The sequence below is a fragment of the Felis catus genome, chromosome A2, assembly GCF_018350175.1.
Source record: "Felis catus isolate Fca126 chromosome A2, F.catus_Fca126_mat1.0, whole genome shotgun sequence".
Lineage (NCBI taxonomy): Eukaryota > Metazoa > Chordata > Mammalia > Carnivora > Felidae > Felis > Felis catus.
In genome coordinates, this window is record NC_058369.1 from 77,647,919 (window position 1) to 77,664,506 (window position 16,588).

Here is a 16,588-nt window from a genome sequence, read left to right on the forward strand (position 1 = left end):
ATAATTAAGGGAAAAAAGATACCATAAAAAATTATGTGCCAACTAATTTTAAAAGGCAGGTGAAACGGACACATTTCTAGAAAAATAGAACTTTTCCAAAATTGTTAAAGTAAGATTAGACACTATGCATAGTCCTTTAACCTTCAAAGAAATTGAATTGCTAGTTCAAAGTCTTTCTACCAAGAAACCAGTAGTCTCATGGTTTGTCAAGCAACTTCTACCAAAAGTTCAAGGAACAGATCGTTTTGCTGTTGTTGTTGTTTTCTTAGAGACGAAGAAAACTCCCTCACTCATTATGAGACTAAAATGACCTTTATACCAAAACCAGTTCAGGATTACAGGAAAGGAAAATTACAGTCCAATTATGCTGAGGCATGTAATATTAAAGAATCTTAAAATATTAGCACACCAAGCACAGCAGTAAGTAAAAAAGATACAATTATCTCAGAAGTACAGAAAGAATTAATGATGATAAAAAGTGCCAGCCAACTAAGAGAAAGGAAGTTTCTTAAATTGATAAAGGATATCTAATAAAACTGTTAACAGTCATCGTTCTCATTGATAAAATGTGAAAAGCATTACCTTTACAGTCATGGAAAAGGCCAGATGCCCACTATCCTTGCTTCTCCTCAACATTGTCCTGGAGGGGCCGACCTAACATAATAAGAGAAAAAGAAAGAAAAAGAAAAGAGAAAGAAAGGAAGGAAGAAGAGAGAGAGAGATGGGGGGAGGGGGAGAAAGAAAGAAAGAAAGAAAGAAAGAAAGAAAGAAAGAAAGAAAGAAAGAAAGAAAGAAAGAAAATAAGAGTTCAAATATACCAGAGGGATTCATTCCTATTGCTTTTCTGCATATTTAAACAAATATTAGACCTATCCGAATCATCAGAAAGCTGCATGACTATCTCTGGAGAATTGAACTAGTCTATGACTGCCTGTAGTTTAAGATTGATACCTTCATTGTGGTTCCAACTTTTAGGCTGTTCTTTCCCTCTCTCTCTTCTTTTGTCTTTCTCTCTGTACTATTTCCTTATAAACTGTTTCGTACTGTGTATCAAATGCTTGCCTTCAAGAGTCCTGGACATGAACACAACTCTGTATTTTGTACTGATTAGGGTCACCTGTAATACCTCTTGCAACCACATTTAACAATGTCGGGGTGGGGGGGAAGTTCTCTCCAAACTTTTTTCCTAATTTGAGTGAATAAACTCTTTATATTTCTGTCCTCTCTCTGATGTAATTATTACTTGTTTGTATAATAATAAATGTTAAAATACCCAAAATGTGTAAGTTCTGTGCGACACACTAATCATTTTTGGCCAAAGTGGTAATGCTAGACCCTTTTTCTATGTTAAACAATTAGAACATTGCTGAGTATTTAAATTGTTTTCACCTTTCATGCAGATGGGTTAGAATCCTGTTCGTGCAGTTGATAGAAGCTGTAGTGAATAGATATGTGTGAGTAGAAGTCAAGTAAAAATGTGAATGCTTTGAAAGTGCTTAAACACCCTTAAAGTCACTCTAGCTCTTTTAAATTTTGCTCTCCATTTCCTGTGGAATGCTTAAATAAAATTTCTAATTCACGTTTGACCTATGAAAGGAGATACTATCTGATACTGAAATGAGCATATTTACAAAATGTAACTGAATGCTTTGCTGGGCACTGGGATAAAAAGTTCAGTAAAGTAACATAGTCCTTGCCTTTAGATGACTTCTTTCCTCACTGGTTTTGCTTTCTAGTCATAGTTGTTCTGTTCAAGGGACTTATTTGTTATGATATTCTGTGGAAATACTAACAGAAAATATCCTTTAATAGTTTATAGTGGTACAGTATTAAAGTATCTGAAGAAGGAAATCTTATTGTAGGAAGACCTAAAGAAGAATTCTTTTTTTTTTTTTTTTTTTAATTTATGGTCAAATTGGCTAACATACAGTGTGTAAAGTGTGCTCTTGGTTTTGGGGTAGATTCTCGTGGTTCATCGTTACATACAACACCCAGTGCTCATCCCAACAAGTACCCATCTCAATGCCCATCACCTATTTTCCCCTCTCCCCCACCCCCACCCCCCCATCCACCCTCAGTTTGTATTTAAGAGTCTCTTATGGTTTGCCTTCCTCCCTCTTTGTAACTATTTTTTCCCCTTCCCTTCCTCCCTGGTCTTCTGTTAAGTTTCTCAAGATCCACATATGAGTGAAAACATATGATATCTGTCCTTCTCTGACCGACTTACTTCATTCAGCATAATACCTTCCAGTTCCATTCACATTGCTGCAAATGGCATGATTTCATTCTTTCTCATTGCCAAGTAGTATTCCATTGTATATATAAACCACGTCTTCTTTATTCATCAATTGATGGACATTTAAGCTCTTTCTATAATTTGGCTATTGTTGAAAGCACTGCTATAAACATTGGGGTGCATGTGCCCCTATGCATCAGCACTCCTGTATCCCTTAGATAAATTCCTAGTAGTGTTATTACTGGGTTGTAGGGTAGTTCTATTTTTAAATTTTTGAGGAACCTCCATACTGTTTTCCAGAGCAGTTGCACCAGTTTGCATTCCCATCAGCAGTGCAAGAGGGTTTCCGTTTCTCCACATCCTCACCAGCATCCGTAGTTTCCTGAGTTGTTCATTGTAGCCACTCTGACTGGCGTGAGGTGATATCTCAGTGTGGTTTTGATTTGTATTTCCCTGATGATGAGTGACCTTGAGCATCTTTTCATGTGTCTGTTAGCCATGTGGACGTCTTCTTTGGAAAAGTATCTATTCATGTCTTCTGCCCATTGCTTCAGTGGATTATTTGTTTTTGGGGTGTTGAGTTTGGTTAAGTTCTTTATCGATTTTGGATACTAGCCCTTTATCCAATATGTCATTTTCAAATATCTTTGCCCATTCCATCAGTTGCCTTTTAGTTTTGTTGATTGTTTCCTTTGCAGTGCAGAAGCTTTTTATCTTGATGAGGTCCCAATAGTTCATTTTTTGCTTTTAATTCCCTTGCCTTTGGAGATGTGTCAAGGAAGAAATTGCTGTGGCTGAGGTCAAAGAGGTTGTTGTCGGTTTTCTCCTCTAGGGTTTTGATGGTTTCCTGTCTCACATTTAGGTCTTTCATTCATTTTGAGTTTATTTTTGTGTATGGTATAAGAAAGTGGTCTAGTTTCAAACTTCTGCATGTTGCTGTCCCAGCACCATTTGCTTATAGAGACTGTCTTTTTTCCATTGGATGCTTTTTCCTGCTTTGTCAGAGATTAGTTGGCCATACGTTTGTGGGTCCAATTCTGGGTTCTGTATTCTATTCCATTGGTTCATGTGTCTGTTTTTGTGCCAATATTATACTGTCTTGATGACTACAGCTTTGTAATGGAAGCTAAAGTCTGGGATTGTGATGCTTCCCACTTTGGTTTTCTTTTTCAACATTACTTGAGCTATTCAGGGTCTTTTGTAATTCCGTAGAAATTTTAGGATTGTTTGTTCTAACTTTGAGAAGAATGCTGGTGCAATTTTGATTGGGATTGCACTGAATGTGTAGATTGCTTTGGGTAGTATTGACATTTTGACAGTATTGATTCTTCCAATCCAAGGAAAGACATCCATAATAGGTTTGTTTTTGGTGAGGAAAATTGATATTGAGATTCCTATAGAAGAACTGAACTTTCTGTCAGAGTAATAGGCTTCACTAACCAGCAACCAATTCGTTTTTTCCTTTTACTTCCTCACAACTCTGTGCAGCAATATTAGTTTGCATTAGGGATTTTTAGGTACTAAAACTACTTAAGTACAAATGAAAGACATTAACAGTTCTCTCAGGTAACTATGCAGGACTACTTTAGTTATGCATAATGTATACTCCTGTATTCTTTTACAAAAAGAAATGCTAAATGCCTGAATGTATCAGGCACCTTGTTCAAATAGCAGTCTGATGCTGAAATGAAATGTAGTTATTTTCTTTTTAGCAATCCAATTAGTTAAGATGTGAAAAACAATAATTTTTAATTTTTTAAGGAAAGTCCATAGTATTTTTCATAGTGACTGGTCCATCGTACATTCCCATCAATAGTGCATGAGGGCTCCAGTTCCTCCATACCCTCATCAACAGTTATTATCTTCTTTGGTCTTTTATTTATTTTTATTTATTATTTAATTAATTTATTTTTGAGATAGAATGAGAGTGGGGGAGAGGCAGAGAGAGAGGGAGACACAGAATCCACAGCAGGCTTCAGGCTCTGAGCTGTCAGCACACAACTCCATGCAGGGTTTGAACTCACAAACTCAAGGTCATGACTTGAGCTGAAGTTGGACACTTAACCAACTGAGCCACCCAAGTGCCCCTATTTTCTTTGTTTTGATCATGGCCATCCTAACAGGTATGAGGTAATAACTCATTATGTTTGATTTGCACTTCCCATTTCCTAATGATTAGTGATATTGATCTTTTCATATGCTTGTTGACTGTATTATCTTCTTTGTAGAAATGTCTAGTCAAGTTCTTTACACATTTTGTTTTAATAGAGTTATTTGTTTTTTGTTGTTGTAGGAGTGTTTTGTTTTTTTTAAGTAAACTGTGCCTAATGTGGAGCTTCACATCTCAATCCCAAGATCTAGGGTTGCTTGCTTTATCAACTGAACCAGTTGGTTTTTAATCTCTTATTAGATAATATGGCTAGAAAGTATTTTCTCCATTCTGTATGTTGCCTTTTCTTTCTGTTGATTATTTGCTTTGTCACACAGAAGTTTGGAAGTTTAACGTAGTTCCATCTGCGTAGTTTTGCTGCTGATGACTGTAATTTTGATGTTATGTCTACCAAATCCAATAATATGAAGCTTTCCCCCTATGTTTTCTTTTACAAGTTTTGTAACTTTAGGTCTTATATTTAGGGCTTTACTTCGTTTTGAATTTTTACATATGGTGTAAGGAAACGGTCCAGTTTCTTTCTTTTGCATATGGATATCCAGTTTTTTCAACATCATTGGTTTAAGAAACCGTCCTTTCCCCATTGATCTCCCTTGTCAGAGATCATACAACTATGTAGATGAAGATTTATTTCTGGGCTGTCTATTCTGTTCCATTTATTTCTATGTTTGTCTTTGTGCTAGTACCATATTGGTTTTGATTGCTCTAGCTTTGTAAATATGTTTTGAAGTCAAGAAGTCTGAGACCTCCAGTTCTGTTTTTCTTTCTAAAGATTGTTTGGGCTATTTGGTATCCCTTGAGATTCCTTATGAATTTTAAATGTTTTTTTTTTTCCATTTCTGCAAAAAATTTCTTTGAGATTTTGATAGTGATTGCATTGAAGCTGTAGGTTGCTTGGGTAGTATGGACATTTTAACAGTATTAAGTCTTCTAATCCAGGAACACCAGATAACTTTCTGCTTATTTGTGTCATCTTTAATTTCTTTCAGCACTGTTTCCCCTCCATGGTTAAGTTTGTCCTAAGTATTTTACTCTTTTTTTGGTGCTATTTTAAGTGGGATTATCATCATGATCTCCTCTTCAGGTTGTTTATTGTTAGTGTGTAGAAATGTACCTGGTATTTGTGTGTTGGTTCTGTATTCTGCAACTTTGATGATTTCTTTTGGCAGGTTTTGTTATTACCTTTTTAAAAAAATTACTATATATATATATATTTAATTTATATCTAAGTTAACATATAGGGTAGTAATGATTTCAGGAATAGAATTTAGTGATTTATGACTTACATATAACACCCAGTGCTCATCCCAGCAAGTGGCCTCCTTGATGCTCCTTGCCCATTTAGCCCTTCCCCCCACCCAGAACCCCTCCAGCAACCCTCAGTTTGTTCTCTGTATTTAAGAGTTTCTTATGGTTTGTCTCCCTCCCTCTTTTTATATTATTTTTGCTTCCCTTGCTTTATGTTCATCTGTTTTGTATCTTAAATTCCACGTATGAGTGAGGTCGTATGGTACTTGTCTTTCTCTGACTGACTTATTTCGCTTAGTGTAATAGACGTTAGTTCTATCCATGTTGTTGCAAATGGCAAAATTTCATTTTTTTCATTGCCAAGTAATATTCCGGTGTCTGTGTGTGTGTGTGTGTGTGTGTGTGTGTGTGTGTGTGTACACACACACCACATCTTTATCCATTCATCAGTCAATGGACATTTGGGCTCTTTCCATACTTGGGCTATTGTTAAAGCGCTGGTATAAACGTTATGATGCCTGTGACCCTTCAATATTTATCTTTTGGATAAATACCTACTAGTACAGTTGCTGGGTTATAGGGTAGTTCTATTTTTAATTTTTTGAGGAATCTCCATACTGTTTTCTGTAGGGCCTGCACCAGTTTGCATTCCCACCAGCAGTGCAAAAGAGTTCCTCTTTCTCCATATCCTCGCCAATATCTGTTGTTGCCCAAGCTGTTAATTTTAGCCATTCTGACAGGTGTGAGGTGGTCTCTCATTGTAGTTTTGATTTGTATTTCCCTGATGATGGGTGATGTTGAGCATCTTTCCATGGTGTCTGTTAGCCATGTGGATGTCTTCTTTGGAAAAGTGCCTTTTCATGTCTTTTGCCCATTTCTTCAGTGGATTATTTGTTTTTTGGGTGTTTAATTTGATAAGTTCTTTATAGATTTTGGATACTAACCCTTTATCCCGTATGACACTTGCAAGTATCTTCTCTTATTCCGTTGGTTGCCTTTTAGTTTTGTTGGTGATTCCTTTGCGGTGCAGAAGCTTTTTATCTTGATGAGGTCCCAGTAGTTGATTTTTACTTTTGTTTCCCTTGCCTCTTTGACCTGGCCCAGGTTAAAGAGGTTGTTGCCTGTTTTCTCCTCTAGGATTTTGATGGCTTCCTTTCTCACATTTAGGTCTTTCATCCATTTTTAGTGTATTTTTGTGTATGGTCTAAGAAAGTGGTCCAGTTTCACTTTTCTGCATGTCACTGTCCAGTTTTCTCAGCACCATTTGCTGAAGATAACTCTTTTTTCCATTGGATGCTGTTTCCTGTTTTGTCAAAGATTAGTTGACCATGTATTTGTGGGCCCATTTCTGGGTTCTCTATTTTATTCCATTGATCTATGTGTCTGTTTTGGTGCCCATACCATACTGCCCCAATGATTACAGCTTTGTAATACAACTTGAAGTCCAGAATTGTGATGCCTCCAGCTTTGGTTTTCTTTTTCAGGATTGCTTTGACTCTTGAGGGTCTTTTCTGGTTTCATTCACATTTTAGGAATGTTTATTCTAGCTCTGTGAAGAATGCTGGTGTTTTTTGATAAGGATTGCATTGAATATGTAGATTGCTTTGGGCAGTATTGACGTTTTAACAATATTCTTCCAATCCATGAGCATGGAATGTTTTTCCTTCTTTTCTGTGTCTTCTTCAATGTCTTTCATAAGCTTTCTATGGTTTTCAGTATATAGATTTTTCACTTCTTTGGTTAGGTTTATTCCTAGGTATTTTATAGTTTTGGGTGCAGCTGTAAATGGGATCAGTTCTTTGATTTCTCTTTCTGCTGCTTCATTACTGGTGTAAAGAAATGTAACCAATTGATTTTATATCCTGCAACTTTGCTGAATTCATGTATCAGTTCTAGTAGTTTTTTGGTGGCATTTTTTTGGGTTTTCCACATAGAGTATCATGTCATCTGTGAAGAGTGAGAGTTTGACTTCCATGCCAATTTGCATGTGTTTTATTTCTTTGTATTGTCTGGTTGCTGAGGCTAGGACTTCCAACACTGTGTTAAATAATAGTGGTGAGAGTAGACATCCTTGTTTTGTTCTTGACCTTAGGGGGAAAGCTCTCAGATTTTCCCCATTGAGGATGATCTTGGCAGTGGGTCTTTCATATATGGCTTTTATGATCTTGAGGTATGATCCTTCTATCCCTACTTTCTTGAGGGTTTTCATCAAGAAAGGATGCTGTATTTTGTCAGATGCTTTCTTTGCATCTACTGAGAGGATCATGTGGTTCTTATCCTTTCTTTTATTATTGTGATGTATCATAATGATTGATTTATGGATATTGAACCATTAATAGTTGGGTTTTTTTTTAATGGACTCTTCAGGGTGTTATACATACAGGGTCATGTACATTCCACTTTTCTCTTGCCTCTCAAGGGAGAAGCTGCAAGTTGGAATTTTCCTCCCAGTTCTGAGCTGTGTTAGCTTCAGAGAAGAACTGGCATGATTGAAATGAAATGACTTTTTGTGCCATTTCAAGGCTTCTGTTCTTGGCTTTGATCTCATGTGTGGTACTGTGACTTCTTAACTGGTTTCTGGTACTGTACTTCTTAACTAGTAGAGGGCTTTTGGACCATATATTGCTATTAAGTCAGTGTTTTTGTGGGTGAGGAAGAGATGAGTCTTCCTATTCTACCATCTGATGTCACTGAATCTCTTGGTTTTTAAAAATAACACTGGCATGAGTTTTTCTATTCTTGCTTTTCTGCTTTTGGAAGAAGGATATAGGCAAATATTTGCCTTAATCTTTAGTAGATACAAAGATGGGAAAGAAATAGAAAATAAGAGCTAGATACTTGAAAAGTAATTTCATATAGTACATTACTTAATTTACTATTTCTGTTGACTAGAGAGGATTTAACCATGGCATGTTAATCTGATATTTTAAGGCAAGCATTATATTTTTTCACTTTAATTTATATTTCTCTCTTTTATTTAACAACAGACACTAAAGATCTTTAAGGATCTGAATTTCAGTATTAATCGGTGTTTAAGTATATTGTTAAGATGCATGCTTTTGTGTATATGTACATGTCTGTGAGAAAAAAATGAATAATGAATGTGAATGTTTGGATATTCATAGTCATATTGGTACTAATTTAAGTGACTATAAAAGAATGTAAGCATTTGTTTACATTTTGGGGGAGGGAAGGATACATAAATAACACCACAACTGAAGTCCATAGTAAAATATATATTTTCTTACAGTATAATTTATCTAAGACATAATAAACTTTATAATAAAACTTTTAAAGAGACCTGATTTTATTTTATTTTTTCAACGTTTATTTATTTTTGGAACAGAGAGAGACAGAGCATGAACGGGGGAGGGGCAGAGAGAGAGGGAGACACAGAATCGGAAACAGGCTCCAGGCTCCGAGCCATCAGTCCAGAGCCCGACGCGGGGCTCGAACTCACGGACCGTGAGATCGTGACCTGGCTGAAGTCGGACGCTTAACCGACTGCGCCACCCAGGCGCCCCGAAAGAGACCTGATTTTAAAAGATCTAATGAAATTGTTTTTTGGTAGAATCTGAAAAGTTTTCAGTTATTTATTTTAGATTATATTTCTGTGAAAACAAATTTTTGCATTGAGAGGAGCCCTTTAACTATAGGAACATATATATCTTTTATGGAATCTCATTATTTCCTCAAAGTGAAGAAGAAATGAAATGGAAGTTTTTAGTAGCTCTTTAAATAGTTGTGTCAGCACAGCATACATTTGTTAGCAAACAGTTACTTTTTGTTAAGATTATAGTAAAATATTTCAGAATATTAGGAAAATGGAGTATGTCTAAGTTCTTTATTAAATTGTTACTGAATACCTGTCATATTCCATATTCCAGGTACTGTGTTAGGGATCGGATAGGATTCTGTTTATTAGAATGAACAGAACAGAATCAGGTACTAGTTAGCGAAAGACACATTAAGCAAACAATTGTATAAATGATAATTTATGGTTTTGTGATAGCTTACAAAAAGACTTTCAGGGTCTATGAAAATACGTAATGTGGTCTCATTAAATGAATTTTAAAAAGGTTAGGTGTTACTGGTAAGTTGGCTCAGTGAAAGGGAGAAGTATGCAAAAAGAATGAAACATAGTTTTCAGGAATCGATAGAAGTCCAGTATAGCTGGAGGGGGAAGAGCATTTCATAATGTGGTTAGAGTGCCTAGAAGAGATTTATGTGCTATTTTACAGATTTTAAACTTTTATTTTAAGTCCAAGTGACATGATTCATACTTGTAGGTTTTTAAATTTTTTTACAGATTTTTAGAAATTTATTTATTTTGCAAGAGAGAGTGCGAGCAGGGAATGGCCGGGGGGGGGGGGGGGGGGGGCGGGGGGGGGCAGGAGGCAGGGAGAGAGAGGGAGGGAAGGAGGGGGAGGGAATCCCAAGCAGGTTATGCAGGGTCAGTGCAGAGCCTGACATGGGCCTCAGACTCATGAACCATGAGGTCATAACTTGAGCCAAAATCGGATGCTTATCCAACTGGGTCACCCAGGTGCCCCTCATATATGGTTTTTAATTTTGATCTTAATTGCACCGTGGGGTATAGATTAGAGGGAGCCAACTCTAGTGAAAGGTGGCCTGTTGCCCAAATTCAGAAGGATATAATGAGGGTTGTATTAGTTTCCTAGGACCGCTGTAATAAAGTTCCACAAACTGAATGGCTTAACAACAACAACAACAAAAATTGGTTTTCTCACACCTGGGGGCTAGAAGTCTGGTATCGTGATGTTTGGCAGAGTTGGTTCCATCTGAGAGCCGTTGGGGAAGGACCTCTTTTTGTTCCAGACCTCTCATTTTGGCATATAAATGGCCGTCCTCTTCCTGTGTCTTCAGATCATCTTCCTTCTGTGTCTTCCTGTGTTCAGATATCCTCTTCTTATAAAGATACCAGTTGTATTGGATGAGGGTCCATCCTAATGACCCCATTTAACTAAATTCTTTAAATGCATTATCTCCCAGTATGGTCACATTCTGAGGTATGGGATGCTTAGGACTCCAGCATAAAAATTTTATGGAGAAATAATTCAGCCTGTAACAATGATTAACGTTGATGGTGGTGAAGATAGAGAGAAATGGTCTGACTTGAGAATTATTTAGGTGATAAAACTGGTACATCTTAGTAATAGATTAGAAATGGTAAGATGACACCAAACGTTCTGGTTTGACAAGGGTTCTGAGAGATAGGAGTGATTTCATTTAGGAGCATAAACTGAGAAGCATATTTAAGAGGAAAGATGATGAGCTCTGTATTCAGGTGTTCATGTGATATCCAAATGAAGATGTCAGGTAGGCAATTTATATGTGGAACTGAAGCTCAGAAGAGAGACCTGGGCTAGAGACATAAATTTGAGAGACATCAGCTCATACATGGCAATCAAAGCCATGGTAATGGATGAAAATGGCTACAGAGAGAAAAGACCTGTACCTAGACCAGAGTCCACAGAAAATTCACCTTATAAAATTCATGTAGAACCCTGTTTTCCTAAGTGGTATAAGCAGTGCAACATGGAAAAAGATAGTTATAATTTCTACCCATGCATTTAAAAGATCTTATCCCTTAAACGGTTTCATATATTTTATATCATATATATCTTAATACTGTAGTACTGGTGTAATTTTAAATAAGGAAACATATTTTCCAGCACGTATCAAAAAATATTTTCCATTCAGTGAATTTGGGAAACACAGTAACAGAGGAGGCAATAAGGAGTATCTTAGATGAAACCAAAGAGAATATGGCAGCAGAAACCAAAGGACCAGTTTTAAGGAAAGGACGATTCATAGTAGATATATTTGAAATTTTAAATGCCAGTAAACTATGCATTCTCAATGAGGGCAATATTGATCCCAAGAGGAAGAAATAGTTCTGTTTTGTTTTGTTTTGTTTTATAGGGAATGGGGAGGCACAAAAAAGCCCTAGATACTATAATGGCCTCTAGAGTTCAACCCTGCCCTACAAAATCTTATTCCTTAGTATTTAATTTCTCTTATTAGTGAGTAACTAAATTAAATTTAATTTAATAAGTACATTATACTTATATAAGCGTGATATATGCATTATATATTTGTATACAGTTATTTAGCTTTCTCCTTGGAGGATGATAAAGAAAAAAAGTTGAGAAACACTGCAATAAACTGTATAGAAAGGGCTTTTAAAACCCTTTTTCAACTGTAGTTTGGTGACACTCTCTAGGGCAAAGTGTGGGATTTGAGTTTGAAGAGGAACTTGCAATTTTTTGCTGTATGTATTTCAGTATTGAATATTTTACACCAAGAATTTATTCTTCTGTTGAGAATGAGTCAGATTATCTAATTACCCCTCCAAAACATTAAAAAGAATGAAGAAGTCACCATATTTAATTCTTTCACCCAGAGATCATCTCTGTTAACGTTTTGTATATAGTCTTTCTGTTTAACTGTATATTTTATGTCAGGTCCTATCTGTTCATCTTCAAAAGGTATCTGGAATCTGACTACTTTTCACTGTCTCCCACTACTACTTTAGTCTAATCCCCTATTTGTAAAAACAAAAAGATTGTACCAAGAATATTGTTCTTTTTCTCTGAACAATGTGCATATAAAAGCCAACATTTTGACTTCAACTGAAATTGTTTTGTTTGTGTAGGCTTTCTCATTTTGCTGTGTGGTGTTCATCTTGAAGTCCCTGTTGAATTTGTGTCTGTCTTTCATAATCGACGCAGTAAATATTTCTCCCTGAAGGCTATTTTCCAGTAGAAGAATTTTTTTTTCTTTGCCTTGTATTTGCTTCACCACAATCCCTCTGCTTTGAATCCAGAAGATGATTAAGAACTAATTTAAACTTCATATATATTTGGTTTCTTTGATCAAGTCTGTAGGTTTTCTTATTCACAACATGATCACTCTACAGAGATCTCTGGCTCAGAATTTTTGCTAAATCTTTTACTTTCTCTTCTTTTTTGATCTTAATGCCCTCTGCTTCCTTCTGACCTTCTCTCAGTAAGCACACCAACTTGTGAACTCTGCATGTGCACTGATCATCACTCTGTTTTTGTCTCAAAGATTGAGTTGGATTGTGTCTTTTTTTTTCCTCAGACTTATCTCTCAACTTTTGTTTTATATTCTACATCTTACCCTCTTCTAGAACATTCTCTGACTTCTCCCATGGCAGCCTTTCTTGGCTACTTCTTCAAGGCCCTATCATTTAAAACCAAAATTAAAATGAAATCCTTCGTTCTGTATCTCCATCTAAGTATTTTTTTTTTTCCTTTCATGCCTGGGTTTAGTAAGCTACTTTGTGTGTCTACTTTCTTATTTCCGTTTCGCTCAAACCCACTGAAATCAAGGGGTACCTGGGTGGCTCAGTTGGTTAAGCTTCCGACTTCAGCTCAGGTCATGATCTTCCGGTTCGTGAGTTCGAGCCCCTCATTGGGCTCTGTGCTACCAGCTCAGAGCCTGGAACCTATTTCTGATTCTGTGTCTCCCTCTTTCTCTGCCCCTCCCCCTGCTCTGTCTCTCTCCCAAAAATAAATAAACATAAATTTTTTTTAATAAAAATAAAACAAACAAACACTGACATCAAGCTTCTGCATTCAAACAGTTCTTCCTAAATTCATTCTGGTGACCCAACTACTAAGTCCTTCTTCTCAGTTCACTCCTCCAAAGTAATAACTGCTTCTTCTGCTTAATGCTTTCCTCCTTCACAGATACTGTATCTCTTCAGAATCCTTCACTGACTCTTCTTCCTGCACCTACCCCTCCTTTTGAAATGTTTTATTTGTAAAATTTCAAGCATACACCAAAGTAGAGACCAAAGTACAGGGCAGTGACTGGCAAATCATCCAGCTTCAGCAATTATTAACTTGTGACCAGTCTTTTTTTTTTTTTTTTTTTTGGTAACTGTATGCACCTACTCTTTTCTCTCCATTCTGGATTATTTGTTCTGCCAGCCTTCAAATAATATTGTTCTTCTGGGTCCTGTCCTCAACATTTTTTCCTTCTATGCTACCTGCAATCAGTAGAAAAGCTCACACATGCTAACAGTTTCTACAACCTCCAAATGCTGATAACACCTAAATCTATTTCCTCAGCTTAGATCTTGTTCTTAAGCAAGAGATTCTTTACTAGCTTACATAGTCTTCCTGTGGATGCTCCACAGGTTCTAGAAGCAGAAATCTAAATGAGCTCATCTTTCTTTGCCCACCTGCTGCCCCTTCTAAAATTCCATTTTGTTTGATCAATCTCCCATCTTCCTAGTCCTCTAGAAATATATCTAGTTCTAGTCCTTCATAAATATATTTGATTGCTCATCAAGCCCCATCACTTTTCCTGCTGCCATGGTAAACTCCCTTTCACCCGTATTTTTTCAGCAAATTCATAACTGATCTTCCCTGCAGGCTTGCCACCATCCCACATACTGTTCATTATTATCAGAGTGATTTACCTAAAACACAAGTTTAATCATGGTATGCTTTCATTAAAATCCTTAAATATTTCACTGGTATCTATATGGTAAGTTAAGACACTTCTTGATCTGATTCTTATCTTACTTTCTATCCTTACCACTTCCATTTATCCTGAATGCTCAAAATGCATTCAGAGAATAGAGAATGCTTTTCATGGGGTGCCTGACTGGCTCAGTTGGAAGAGCATGGGACTCTTGATCTCGCGGTTGTGAGTTTGAGCCCCATCCTGGGTATAGAGATTACTTAAAAATTTTTAAATCTTCAAAAAAAATTCTTTTCACATCTTTATGCTCTGTGCATCCTTCTTTCTGGAATGCTCTCTTCTCATCTCTTCCTGCCATCTGTATGGTGAATTCCAATCTTCCTTGGAGTCTAGTCCAAGATATCCTGACTCTTCATTAAAGTAAATTCTATGAATTGTTATTTTGCCTGTTGCTTACATAGTTTATAAGCTCAGAAAGATGAAGGACCTGCCCAAGGTTACAGAGCCAATAAATGGCATACCTTGGTATATATCAAGGTTATCTTATTTCAGAGCCCATACCCTTTTACTACAACTAATGCGCGAACATTTGTTTGAAGGTTTAGACCTTATAACTGTGTGCAATAAGATTCTATCAGATACATTTTAGCAAGAAAATCCATGGTAGGTTCCATGTTATAAAGATAAAGTGAATAATATCTGCTTTGAAATCAGTTTTGTTCAAGTATTGTCATTCTAAGTTTCTCTCTGTATATTTATTTAATGAGGTCAAAATTAATGACAAAAGCAGTCAAAGACCAAGCTGTAATTATAAATAACAGATTCATCCAAGCATAAATATTTTAGAATTCCTGTATATTGTGTGTGTGTGTGTGTGTGTGTGTGTATTTAATTTTTTTTAAAGTAGGTTCCATGCCCATCATGGGGCTTGAACTCATGAACCTGAGATTAAGAGTCGCATGCATCATTGACTGAGATGGCCAGGCACCCTTTTATTATTTATGTTTTTAAAATACATGTGAATTTTGTTTTATTTTCAGCTTATTGGTCTCAGCCAAAGATCTGTCATTCTTTTTGAAATTTGAGAATTGTAATATTATTTCTATTTATAACTAAGAAATAGGCCAAGAGTTGTTTTAAGTTGCAAATATTTCCCAAAATTGATCTGATAACATGATTGCATTAAAATTAATGAAAGTGCTATGGTCTGAATGTTTGTGTACCCCTAAAAGTCATATTTGAAATCCTACCCCTCTGGTGATTCTCTTAGCAGGGGGTGCCTTTAGGGGGTGATTAGGTCATGAGGGTAGATAGAGCCTTCATAGTAAAAGAAACCCCAGAGAGTTAGCTCTTCTCTTCTACCATGTCAGGTTACAGTGAAAACATAGCCATTTGTAAGGAACAAGGTCTTCACTTTGACACCAAATCTGCCAGGACTTTGGTCTTGGACTTCCCGCCTCTAGAACTGTGAGAAAAACATTTGTGGTGTTTGTAAGTCACCCCATTTATGGTTTTTTTGTTACAGCAGCCCAAATGGATGAAAAAAGTAAGATGGTATTGGATGTAGGTTGTAAATAGATTAATATCAAATACCTTTCAGTGGCAGTCTAGTTGAATTATTGCAATCTAGTAGAATTAATTTTGTTTCAACATACGTAGGAGCAATTATGTAACATGCTAATTCGATTTTAAAGTGTAAATAAAATGATTTAAAATTTTTTTTAATGTTTATTTTTGAAAGAGAGAGAGGCAGACTACAAGTGGGGGAGGGGCAGAGAGAGAGGGAGAGACAGAATTGGAAGCAGGTTCCAGTCTCTGAGCTGTCAGCACAGAGCCCAGAACAGGGCTTGAACCCACGAACCGTGAGATCATGACCTGAGCCCAAGTCAGACGTCTAACTGACTGAGCCACCCAGACTCCCCAATAAAATGATTTTTTATGTATCTTTATATTTTCCTATTTTTTGCAGGTAGTTATATTTTTAATATATTGTGGCTTTGACAATAAAATTGTTGATAATTCTTTGATAAATAAAATTAACATCTCTTTATGTTTTGGCAGAATTGTATAATATATGTGTATATATGTACATCATATACATATACAGAAGTATATATACACATATATACAAATCTCTTTGTTGTAATATCTTATCCTCAAACCTACATTTTCATTATTATCTCCTACAATTTTCCCATCCTTCTGAATCCACCTCATCTTCTTTCATCTTTTTTAAGCACTTTTCTTGTCCTTTATTGTTCCAACAATTGCTAATGCTTTTTAGTATACATCTTTGGTAACTGACTCTAGTTTTTAGTATGACAAGTCCTAAGAATTGACTGATTAATTGATTGAGTTTTTTTCCCCCAACAGTAGTATAAGTGTTGTCCAGGGAAACAGAATCAATAAGAGATACACACACACACACACACACACACACACACACACACACA

The 16,588-nt window shown here is 36.2% G+C and overlaps 1 protein-coding gene and 1 long non-coding RNA gene across 4 annotated transcripts in view; one reads left to right on the forward strand and one right to left on the reverse strand.

Moving 5' to 3' along the window:
- Positions 1-1,861, reverse strand: part of LOC123383843 — a 32,781-nt gene extending 30,920 nt beyond the window's left edge. For both annotated transcript variants that reach the window (XR_006594123.1, XR_006594124.1), the window contains exon 1: positions 583-1,861. This is a non-coding gene — a long non-coding RNA (uncharacterized LOC123383843). The remainder of the gene's footprint in view (positions 1-582) is intronic.
- Positions 1-16,588, forward strand: part of COG5 (component of oligomeric golgi complex 5) — a 310,246-nt gene that overhangs the window by 195,852 nt on the left and 97,806 nt on the right. The window lies entirely within an intron of this gene.